General features: G+C 30.0%; 1 protein-coding gene and 1 long non-coding RNA gene across 3 annotated transcripts in view; both read right to left on the bottom strand.

Annotated features, from left to right (window-relative positions):
- The window catches only part of LOC118200031 (locomotion-related protein Hikaru genki-like), a 292,672-nt gene that overhangs the window by 15,385 nt on the left and 263,783 nt on the right, over positions 1-13,504 (bottom strand). The gene's annotated exons all lie outside the window — the stretch shown is intronic.
- On the bottom strand, positions 2,198-7,893 carry LOC146993679 (uncharacterized). Its single transcript, XR_015038226.1, has 3 exons — positions 7,800-7,893; positions 5,187-5,276; positions 2,198-2,353 (listed from the first exon to the last, which is right to left on the bottom strand). It is a non-coding gene; the product is annotated as an uncharacterized LOC146993679 (long non-coding RNA).

Here is a 13,504-nt window from a genome sequence, read left to right as displayed (position 1 = left end):
ACTAGTTACAATATCCCTTTAACCTCTTAAATACATACTCTCAACTGCTTAGTGTCACATCCCAGTATATATACAGAGGAAAATTCCAGTGAAAGTATGTGAAGGTGTGATGATCTAAAACCTACTTTTTTTACACAGATAGTCTCAAATCCTTTTCCTATGGTTGCTATGGAAAAATCAGAAATGTTGAAAATATTTATACAACTTATTTTGTTTTTAAATCTGAATTTGTGAATATATTAAAACTGAGCAAGGAATTTAAAATGAATTATTAATACAAAATATTAAAACTGAAAATTTTGCTTTTATTTTTAAGATATTAAAAATCTTTTGATCATTTTTAAACATCCAATAGACTCCAAATTGAATTATTCATAATTAAATTATTTTACAAAATCAGTTTCTAATTTCAGTTAATTTGTATTAAAAATTGAATAATAAAATTAGCCATTTAATAATCTTTACATAAATGAATCATCTTTCTTTAAAACATGTAAGGAATTTATAGTGTTTTGATGACACAGTTGGGAAATTGTTAAAAGAAATAAATTGTATTTTTAAAACTAAATCAATTCCTAGCCTCAGAATAAATAAATATGTTTTCGTAACATGAGAATGCTGCAGGCTTTTTTTATATGTTTAATATTTAGTTGTAAAAATTTGACATTATGTTAACAATTCTTTATATCATTCAAAAGGTAACTCAAGAAGCTCTTCTAAAATTCTATCTTTCTGCTCACACAATTAAAAAAAAAATCTGAAAGGCCTCAGATTTTAGCAGTCACTCAAAGAGACTAAAAGTTTATGAATGCATAGATTATCAATACAAATGGGGCAGTGGAAATAGCAAAACATTTTATAAGATACTGACACCAGAAAGTTATATATCTTCTATATATTTGAAAAATGAAGAAATATATCATGTAATTATGTAAAAATATTAAAATGTTTTCAATTAGATATATCATGAATTAAATACCTTTTAAATCAATCAGATTAAAAATTAAAAAAAGCATTGTTAAGAATTGTGTGTAATGCTTTTAAATAGCTTGGCTTGTTAGTCAATAATATATTAGATTTTAAAGGTAAATATGTTAAATTTTGCCAAATGGCAAGACTTGAATGAAAAGCGAAACAAGTTTACGATTGACAATATGAAGTCACATTTCAAAACTAATAGCCCTTTTAGATTAAAAAAAAAGTTCTGAAAATAATTTGCAATGGTTCATTGGTATTATTTTACGCAAAATTCAGTAAAATGAAATTTACCTGTTGAAATCAGCTCCAAATTAAACTTTGTAAATTCTAGCGCATATTAAAGGTTGTCTCATCCATAATTTTATTACTAACCATTCATTTAAGAGCAAAATAAAACAGTAATTGCCATTTATATGACAATCAATATCAAAAATTTAAATATGCATTTTACGCAACATAGAAAAACTTCAAAAGATCTACTGTTTACCATGCAATTAAGGCATTTTATTCTGCAATCAACTCCACCAATTATTAATTCCATTAAGTATATTCAGTTTACACTTTCTGCTCAATATATGCTATGTAAAATTTTCCATAAATTTATTAATTCATTTTATTTTGAGGTGAGCTTTTATTCAACTATCAATGTCAACGAGAATGTTTAGTTCATTTTTTATTCGGTCTCAAAAGAGAAATCAAAATACATGGATTTATGTACGTGTATTTATGAATCAAAATACATGAGAAATCACAGTGAGAAAAGCACTGCTACCTTAAACTGTGATTATATATAACAAATGCAGTGAATTATAGTTAAAAAATAGTGAAAATATTTATATTTATGAACTATTTCATATATAACATTTTCAGTTTCGCATATGTGGCAATTTAAGAACTTTACGTATACCAATTTTTTGAAATATCTGCAAATTTTTGTATTTTCAAGGAAAGCTTATTCTTTCACCTTTAGTATATAAGTAATGGTAATTTACCAGATAAAATTACTTAATGGGGAATACAGAAATATATCTAACCACTTACCTTTGTGGCTTCATCTGCAGAGAGACTAAAAAAGTAGTTCAGCTAAATCTGCTATAATAAATATGTATAATAATGCTAAATTATGCAATATCTATTAATATGACAAATTTTTGTAAAGCTATTTATTTGGATGAAAAATAAACACATTCAGAAATTTGTGGCACTATATTATGATTAACAGAGGAAAAACACTTTTCAAAATTCAAAATAGTTTTTATTAATCCAATTTATCACATTTTATTTGAATTCATGAAAAACAATCTTATATCCATGTATTCTTACGTATATAAAAACTCTTGATAAATTGGATCTCTGTCATTGCCTTTCACAGCACCTAAAATAAAAAAACACTCACAATTACTATATGTGAATATAATTCATAATTAAATTTAAACAAATGACTATTAGAATGCAAATTAAAGGAAGCATTTAAAATATTTTAACATTTAGCACCTATAAACAGAGTAGCAATTATTTGATTTTTCGATTATAGTAAAATAAACATGGGGGATGCCTTTTAAGATTTTTTATGTCAGAAAATAAACTCAAACCACCAGCTGAACATATGAGCAATTTTATCAATCAGCCACTGGTAGGTAACCTGGATACTGAATCAACATATAAAGTTGCCAAGATAAAGAGAGAAACAAAATTATGATAATCACATCTTACCTATTCATAAAACTATTTTAAATTTAATGTGTAGGCAAGTCCAAAAAGAGTGAGAATGAATTTATTTTGCAACACAAAGTAAAGTCTTGCAAGAGCAAAAAAAAAAAAAAAAAAAAAACTTGTTTCATGAGATTGGCAAGTAAAAAATAATTAACTGCATCTGGTAACTAACATTTATCTGACAACTCATAAGTAATTGTTAGCTACGTGCAGAAAATAAAATCTGATCATGTTAATGCAATTTTAAACTTTTGAATTTAACCGCAGAAATTTACCAAAGAAGTACTTGTAACAGTAGTAAATGAAGATGTGGCTAATCTTTACTGTATGGTACACTTTGGTTTCTGTCTGAAAAAAAAATCACAAAGTGGTATTGGTTGTTTGTGAAATGTGGAAGCCCGTTGCGTCAAATAAGTTTTTCGGTAACCCTAATGTTGATAATGATGGCAAAAGTAGCCTTTGGAAAAAAAAAAAAAAAAAAAAAAAAAAAAAAAGTCAATAAAAAGGAGTTATTTCTGCAAATATTGCCAATGTGTTGTGATAAATTTAGTTTTGGGCTACTTTTTTTAACAGTAAACCTTTTGTACGGACCCAGGTTTTTGGTTCTTACCATTCTTTTCAATTGCTGTGTTTGGTTGCACGGAAGTGGTATGGTCTTGTATTTTGAACATGCTATTTATTATTTTGGTGCGGGTACCATTGTTTGAGTATGTCTGAGGTGACTAAGAGACGAAAAATTTAATTGAATTGCTTACCTGGAGGGATGGTGGTGGGAAGCCTAAACATATGCATGTGAAAAAAAAAGGTATGTTAAAAAAATGTTTTTTTTTGTCTCTGTGTGTTAATTTTTGTTAGATTTGTTGTTTAATATTTTTATGTTAGGAAATATGTATTTTTGGTAACTTATTCCTCTCTGTTTGTGTATTTTTGGTTGTCTGTGTGTTAGGCAGTGGCGAATTTTTTCTGGTAACTATGATATTTTTAACTTTCTGATTTTTTTAAAGTGAAAATAGATCAATGTGTACATGGACAAAGTTAAGGCAGTGCACAATGCCCAGTTTGTGCAGTTCTCTGTTTTAATAGGTCGATGTGTACATGGACACAGAGTTTGTGTATGTCTTTGACTTCTTATTTTGGTTTTGTGTAGCGGCCACCTTGAAATTGGTGCCGATCCTCTCAGGTGACGATCTTGATATAAAAAAAAGAAACGATTCGCCAAGGGTTACATTAGAGTAAATTTTTATCAAAGATAAAATAATCCATAATCACCATTTCAGTGGTTTAAACACTAGTGGAGCAGTATGCAGAGATGAAGATTTGAGTTTTGTTTACACAGCATGATGGTTTAGGCACTCCAGCCATTACAGTGAACAAAATTATAATAAACATAGCCACAATAATTGTCTATAACTATTGATGTATAACACTGCATTAACTAACATATTTCTTATGCTAGTATATACAGAATCCTTAATCGAAGGGAAAATCAGAAGACTGTGCATACATTTTCCTTTAACTGAAACATGGATTTGACCATACAAATCTCAGTCTTACGGGACATGCCACACTATGCAGATAGATAGTAAAAATTCTTGTGTTGTTTTTATTTGTTAGAAGTATGAAATAAATATACTTCTAGATTTTAATTTTTTCTTTTCTTGTTTTACATTTGGATTACCTATCAAAAAGTAAGGAATTTTGATATTATTACAATATTGGAGTTAAAATAACAATTATTGGACATGTTAAAGTAATGAAAATTTTAAATTAGGTTAAAAAGTAACCCTTAATGTGGCATATTTTTGAATTAAACTCTATCAACATTAAAAACAACAAAACGTCCCTCTTTATTAAGGACTTTAATTAACTAATTTTAAATATGGAGCTATGAATGAATTTTTTCCCTTGCATGTTATAATAACTGAAATAAAATTACTCTGATACAGTCAAAATTCCTAAATGCAAGTACATAAAATTTACTTTAGCAATTTAAAGAGATGAGACACACTGAACACATGAATAAATTTCTATCAAAGAATAATTTATTAAATTTGGCCCATTCCATAGTAAACTTTAACCATTAGATTATATTATTACACCATGTTATCAGTTTGAAAAGCAAGTCATATGCCAGATCTTGGATGTAAAAGAAATGCACAAAATAATATAGAGATTATTGAAAAATGATGTATACCAATGTTTATAGATATGATTAAATGTAACAGAAAATTTACTGTCACAACCACATTTTTAAGTGAAATGTATTATTTTAACATTTTACAATATTTAAGGTATGGCATTAAATGCAACATTATATGCCTGGACATAAATTAGTAAATTAAAAAAAAATAATAATAATCAAAGAATGAATGTCATGAAAAATTTAAAAACAAGCAGAATTTAAGTTAGAAGACCTTTAGACACTTATGATAAATAAATTTGAAAATTCTTCACCCAAAATTAAATTATAATTAACTAAAACCAGTTTGACTGACCTTCTACAAAATCCTTCAGCTGCAATTTTTTCTAGCTTGAAAACCAAATTCTTCTCCACATGGTAATAACATCTCAACCAGTTGAAATTCCTGCAGAAAGTTTGATAACACAGTAATAGAATTAATAGAATAGAAAAATTAACACAAAAGTATAGAACATCATTTAAACTTAACATTATTACAAATTTTGGTGCTTTCTGACTATCTGCAAAGCTGTGAAAATTGGCAAAATAGTTTATGGTTCATATCTACTGCTCTGTTCACAAGTAGTAATTCAAATAAGCACTTTATAAGAAACAAGAAATTTTAGGATGCACACACACAAAAATATATATATTGGGTCAATATTCACATGTTTTTCATCAAATGGAATACTATTCAGAAATAAAGATTAAATATAAAGCATGTAAATACATGTGTGTGGTATGCATATTCATATTTTGCTATTATCCTGTGCATACTCTTGCTGTTTTAGCTTAAGTTGAAGCTGTGAGGGTAGATGATAAGAAAGTATCAGAATTTTTCATGTATAAGAAAAGATTGCCCTGACAATAGTATCTCAATTGTTTAGCACTGACATTTACATAGCGCATTAGAAATATATGGTAATATATGTATAATAAAAAGATAATTGCATATTATTAATTCATTTTTTAAATGCCAAACTTTAACAATTCTTTCACTAATTAAACAGAATTCTTTCACATGAACATCTAAAATCCATTCTTAACTAAAGAATAAATAATAAAACCATGTAAATTTCTTATCAAGCCCATCATTTCCGAAATGTCTACTTCTGAAAGTTCCCAGCATTTCTCAATATATTATTAAACTAAGCATCAATGATCGTCATGTTCGCTAATGTGGCAATATCTTTCACACTTCTTTGTTACAAGTAACAAGTAGGCTTCAATAAATCTTTAACTGTTACATGCTACTTTTGTCTAAAATTTATACAAATAATAAAATTAAATGAGCTCTTTATAATATGCTCAAAGAAATAATTTTGTATGAAAATTTGTATGTTATATATTGGCCTGATTAATGATTCAGGAAATAATTCAGGTTTTCAAAGTGCTTCCAATAATTCAAATTTCAGCTTGTGTCAAAATAAAATCTATAACACAAAGATAAGCAAATTTCCTTATGAACAATGCATTTTAACATTATTCAATCACACAGTACTGATTGCTTCAATAAACATTACTGTAACTGTGTTATTTAAAAGACTGTAATGTTTTAATTATTTCCTTAATTAAAACATTACAGTCTTTTCCTCCTTCTAACACCAAAAGAAAACCCAGATAAGAAATATAAAAATATCAGCAAAAATAAATTATATTATTGAATGACACTTTACATTAATTACACTTATGCATATATTATTTTATTATAAATTATTTCAAAATCAAAGAAGAGAAGGGGAAGAAACTTTAATATTGACATTTCTAAAATGATATAAACATTAATCATTTAGTACAGTTTGTTATTTCAGGCAAAAAAAATTCACTTTTCTGGATAGCATTTGTATTTCCATCTCACTTTCAATGAAACATTAAGAGAAATGCATATAATTTAAACACCAGTTTATTTTATTTATCAGACAGATTATGTCAACTCGAAAAAACCTATCAGTAAAATTCTGTAGCAATAATTCTGAATGTTAGGCAACTTGCAAGATTCAACAAAAATTATCAATACTTTTATTATAATGACAATACTACAGTAACATGAACATAAAATTAAACTGCATATAACTATAAAATAAGCCAGCATATAATAATGGTGCATTGGTTTCTAAAACAATGGGCTCGATGAAAAAATACATGTATTATGGTAGCTATTCATATTCTTCAGTTTTCCTAATATTCTCATGTTCACTTTACATAACTAATGTATCTAAAATACAATAAAAATGCAAACAATATTTATGAGAAAATGTTAAAAGCAATCATAAGCATTTGATTGAATGACCATATTTTGTCTTCCTGCAAGTCGAATCTTAAAATGATATGCAGTTTGAAAAATGCTTAATCATTTTATAAAATATTCAAAAAAGATTAAAAAAAGGTACTGTTCTGTTATCAGGACCGGGTTCAGAAATGTATTTATGTATGCTTGTAAATTTGTATGTGTGTGTGTCTACATTCAAACATCTATGCACATACTTACGAACACAGGTTCATACATTTCCGATTCTGGTCCCAATAACAGAACAGTACCCCCAAAAAAACTTGAATTACAAACTAGATTAAGATAATGTTTCAACCATACATATTTTGGACAAAACAATGCAAACTCTTATTTTTATACAATTGTTCAAACTATTTAACATAAATTTATTGCTGCAATAAAATAATAAGCAATCTGATCACACATATTATTTTGAAACTGAATGCATAAACTAGACTAAAAAAAATTCAGTCATAAACATTTGGATAGCAGGGCAAATTAGATATTTGAAAAGACAGCCAGCCATTGAGATACACGTAATTCACGACAGAATGGTAACAATTCAAAAAGCTGTGAAACATTTAACTGTCAAAATGACATAAATAACATAAATTCGAAAAGCAAAAAAAGTAAACATACAAGTATTGCAACTGAACTTACCTTTCATGCAACAAAAAATATCCATACAAGTTAACCTCATGGCGCAGCCATTTTGGATTTCGTTTCAAATCAGACAGATGTTTACGGATTTGCGGAAGAATACGAGGAACTAATAGTTTGCCGGATACAATGTGCAATGACGCGAAAGAATATAGTTCTGTAGAACTTTCTACATTATTCCGTAATAAACAGAACTATTTCCTAATTTTTTCTTTATCTAATTAATTAATTAATAGGGAAATAGTTAAATAATGCCGAATTCATTTTTAATGAAATGTAAAATTTTGCATGTATGGGACGACCACCTTCCATCCAATATTTCTGAGAATATAAACAAATTTTGGAATCTGAGAGTATCAGTAAATAAATATATAGAATATCGCCTCTCAAACGACCACTTCTGAAAGTGACCAATAGTTCTGAGATTATAAATAATTATTGATATTAAGCATTATTTCTATAAGGCGACCATCTCTATATAAGACCAAAGTTTCTAGAATCTTGGATAGTCATCAGAGATGTATCTTTACTGCGAAATTATCGCACGACTGTAATTCAATATCAATAACAGATCGCGCGATTGAAAAACATTTTCTGTCCTGTAATTAGAGGAAAAAAAATTTCCTTATGAGGTATTTCTCCCGCTTTCCTAGCGTGCCTTCGTGGTGTAATAGTTCTGCACGCTGGGCCGGTATTTCAGAGGTCCGTGGTTCGATTCACGGCGAAGGCGGTTGCTAATTTTTCATCTCTACGGCTTCCCCAAAAAATCCTAATGTCTCTACAGTGGCGCCCGAACTAAAAAGGTGTTGGATGAGGTATATCCACACCCAGGATTTAGTGATTGGATCCCCTTAAAAAAAAGTCGGCCTTTAAAAAGAGAAGTAATATAAGGTATTTCTTCCGCTTTCCTAGCGTGTCTTCGGCCCACCAGCGGCCGAGCGGTAAAGTCGCTGAACCCTGGTAGTGCGATCCGAGGTTCGAATCCCGCGAACGGGCTGGCTGCATGGGTGTTTTCGTGGTTTTCCCCATGTGTACCGTGTATACGAGCCAGTTTCCCTTAGAAAGTCCTCCACGAAGACATCCCTCCCCTTAGGCAGATAGCCCTAGTGTGCTTTGCCATAATTAAATACACCACTACCACACCTAGCGTGTCTTCGTGGTGTAGTGGTTCTGCACACTGGGCCGATATTCCAGAGGTCCGTCCTTCGATTCCCGACGAAGGCAGTTGCTAATTTTTCATGTTTCCTGCTTCCAAAAAAATACCTAATGTCTCTATACCCAAATTTAAAAAAAAAATTCGTTTCCGTAATTAAATATATATATATCTAATTTTACCTATATTTGTAGTAGGGTTTGTAATCTGTAAGTAATTATACATGTAATTTATTAATTTTTTATAAAAAAAATATGTTATTTAGAATTTTGCAAATATTCTAGAAAATGCTAATCCATTGAAAAAAATCTTTTCCATGACTAAATAAATTTTTTAAAACGTCAGAAAAAATAGCAGTTAAAATTAATAACAAAATAACAAGAATAAATCATCAATCATATCAATATTTTTAATGTACAGCATTTAGAAACAACTTAGTAAAATACATATGAAAAATAAAATAATGTGCAAATTTCAGATGTGCAATGTCAAAAAATTAAAACTGGTAAATTTGAGAACAAATATCCTCAAAATATTTGACAACGAAAGTCCTCCGGACAATGCAGAATGAATGTCCTCAGGATGTGAAATTGGTGAACTCCTCAGGACATCTGAGAATCAACATCTTCAGGACATCCTGTCATATCTCGGGACATAGCGACTTAAATAAGACATCCTCAGAATGTTAAATTACGATCTCCTCAGGACATCTGAGAATCAACATCCTTAGGACATCCTAAGTATGTCCCGGGATATTGCGACTTAAATAGGAGATCCTGAGGATGTTTTGTGCTATGGGGGGTAATAAATATTTAATTTTATCCAATAACAGCAATAGTTACGTTTAATACTATTGTGATTATTTAAGTAGCGAAGCGAAATATATTTATGCTGTTCTGTCAGTGATAGGCTGGATATCCGTATTTTTATACCCAGTTTTGTTCTTTTCCTACCCTGGGATTGCATTTCCATCTCCATAAGCCACGTATGTCCATACGAAAAAATTGTCTCCCTTCTCCTGTTTCTCCGTTACTCTTCCTTAGAAAGAATTTAAAAAACAGCTTTCAAAGTCATATTTATCTAAGAAGGTCCTCTATTACAAGCATATAATGGTCACAAATGGGGCTAAGCATCTGCAAGCATCAAGGCATCAAGAGACACTTACTTCGAATCGAGAGTTCCTTCAAGAAGTTGCTTGTAAGAGAAGAGAGATAGGAGACACTTGGATTTATTAGAACAAAGCTAGAACTGAATCACCAGATTTGTTCTAATAGATCCAATCTACTACCTGCACTGTAGCTTTCAGACGATGATTTTATAGTTACAAATAGTATAGACCGAACTTCTATTGAGTCATCAACTGTTGCTGCATCAAGAGAACTGGTATAAGGGTTTTGATTAAACATTTCAAGTATTAAATTTTATGCCATCTAATAAAAGAACCGAGAAATGAGAGCGAAAAAACATGAGCTGATATCCGGGTACGATTTCACTGAGTCAGCTTCAAATTCACGTATGAGCAGCTTGACTTTCTTTGGCTACGTCTTAAAGACTGTTCCATAAGTGTGAATGAAGTTAATAGCTTCTATGCCTTATGACTATGACAGCTCTGATAGATATGCCACCGTTTCAACGCTTTCTTAGGAACCCAAGGTACTATACTCTCCTTTTGGTCACTATGAATTAGTGGAGCTGATCTAGGTTATGTTCATGTCAGAAGAATTAGGAACAGAAACAATAACAGATTAAATTCACGAATAAATATTTCTCACCGTTTAAAAGAAAAAAAAAAAAAAATTTAATGTGTACACCGCAAGACCTTCCTTGCAACGGAATATTAAATTATATGCATTTTTGCCTGCATTTCATTTAAACTTATTTCTTCGAATTTCGTTAGAGGTATATTTCTCATTCAATTAATTCAGTTCTTACTTCCCAACAAGGCAAAAATTCATAAAATCTCAAAATACCTTTATTAAAAATTGAAACATATAGAAAAATATAAAACACCAAATACAATTAAAACAGTTAAAAAAACAATTTTTACTTAAGACTTTCTACGCAAAATCAAGGAATTCGATTAACGGGCCAGAAGGCAGATTTTTCGGTGCAAAAAACTGAAAGATTCCGTTTGGTCCCACACGGTAAAAAGGGTGTCCGTCGATAACATCGCGACAAAAACTCGCGGACGAAAACGTCAGGGAGAAAACAACGCAAGGCGAAAACGTCGTGCTACAAAAGATCGTGGGAGAAAACATCGCAATCCTAAAACATCGTCGTCGAAAATAAAGCGGCTCAAAAACTTCGCAGTTTAAAAACATCGTCGTCGAAAATATCGTGGTAAAAAATAAAGTATCTACAAATCATCGCATGACGATAACATCGCAGACATGCTTTTTTTTTTATACATGCTTTAATAATTGTAAATGGATATTCCCATAATGATTTGTGAGCGCAAGATGTAAAGAAGGATAATTTTTACTTTCACATTTTTTGTTAACTAATAAATTTTTGCTGAAAAAGTAAGAAGGAAACTTAAGCATAGAAAATTAAATGCATCTTATAGCTTATACTTTTCATGAAAAATTACCAGTAAAAACTTTAATAAAAAATGATTTATTAATGGCCTTTGTTAGTTAACTATGTCGGTTTAAAATTCTATTAATTGCTATAAGTTGCATTAATTTGCTATGCTTAAGTTTCCTTCTTACTTTTTCAGAAAAAAATTATTAGTTAATAAAAAAATGTGACAGTAAAAATTATCCTTCTTTCCATCTTGCGCTCACAAATCATTATGGGAATATCCATTTACAGTTATTAAAGCATGTTTGAGAAAAGCATGTATGAAAAAAGCATGTCTGCGATGTTATCGTCATACGATGATTTGTAGATACTTTATTTTTTACCACGATATTTTCGACGACGATGTTTTTAAATTGCGAAGTTTTTGAACAGCTTTATTTTCGACGACGAGGTTTTGTATCACGATGTTTTGTAGCACGACGTTTTCGCCTTGCGTTGTTTTCTCTGCGACGTTTTCGTCCGCCATGTTTTTGCCGCGATGTTTTCGGCTGTAACCGGTAAAAAGACATTGAAGGTGCAGAAAGACTTAATTCACTATTATGCTAAGTTTCAAATGTAAACAAATACGGCTGCTATGGTTAAAAAGAAGTAGGTCTAGCAGCACTTAAACAAATTTTAAATTATTGGTAATTCTATAACTATTGCATGCAGATTAACTAAAGGCATAAAAACTTTAACCGGAAGATAAGAACAAAGCAATTCAATCATTTTTAAAGCTAAAAATGCACAATTTACCCATATGCAAGGCAAGACTTAAAAAAAAAAAAAAAAAAAAAAAAAAAAAAAAAAAAAACATAGTTGAGTAACAGAGTGGTATTTATATATTTTTGGGTGCAGTCGATTGCAACCAAAACGAGAGGTGCACATCTGCATATTATAGCAGTCATATATACAAAATTTCAATGTTCGGAGATTACTCGTTTTTGAGTTATGCGAGATACATACATACATGCGTACGTACGTACAGACGCCATGAAAAACATCTCTTCGGAATCCGTTTTAAATAAGTTTTATAATTAGTTTGAGGAAAAGGTGTCCTTACGTACAGACGTCACGCAAAAACATCGTTAAATTGCATTTAATATCAGTCAAAATGGATATTTTCGTTGAAATATGATACCCGCAATTTTTTGTGATTGCTATACTTCATTTACTTCGTACAAGAAAGTAAAAAGTCAGCTTTAATTCACCTATTCTGCGCATATACAATTAAACGTTTATTAAAAATAATTTTTGACCTATTCATATTTTTACACTGGAGAGGTACAAATTTATATCAGCTCTCCTATCTGAATCTGATTAAAAGCCCACTGGAAATTTATTTATCTGTTTATTGCTATTCTGCCAATGAATTTTTTCAAGTGCTAAGACCCTCAACTATACTTCTTTCTACGCGTTTCTTTAGAATATAGAATCTTTGTTCTGCAGGAGTTTAAAACTTGAATTATTGTTTTCAACATTATTGTAGATAAATCTCTGTTTTGCTGGCAACATTCGTTTATTTCAACAAAAGAGAACAAAAAAACCAATAGCTTGCGCGCAGGTTTTCTTATTCATGTGCTAGAAATGAAATATTGCTGAAGAAGTCGGAAAGAAAAACCGGTATGAGATATTTTAAGAAATAATTCATCTTATACACATCTTATACAAAATTCTTTCGCTAGAAATAGAATAAAATTTATTTTTTGAGGAAGATTGAATTTTTTAAACTAAACTAGGACAGAAATGTTTGAAGACTTTTATTTCATTCACTTTGTAAGATTCTCACTAGTGTATTTCTCAGTTACTGTAGAAAGTGACGAATCTTAAGAACTAGTAGCGAATAATCGCTGAAGTTCGTGTAACAAGAAACAACAAGATGGAAGGGTAACTAACCCTTTATTATTCCAATAAGATTTAACTAAACTCCGTCTTGTGGTATACAATCAAAGCCGACACTTGGGCTTGAACTTAAGAGACTAAGAAATAA

Source organism: Stegodyphus dumicola, chromosome 12, assembly GCF_044657685.1.
Source record: "Stegodyphus dumicola isolate Sdum_Otavi_A_Nest chromosome 12, ASM4465768v1".
Taxonomy (NCBI): Eukaryota; Metazoa; Arthropoda; class Arachnida; order Araneae; family Eresidae; genus Stegodyphus; species Stegodyphus dumicola.
This window is presented reverse-complemented; position numbering and strand designations above follow the sequence as displayed.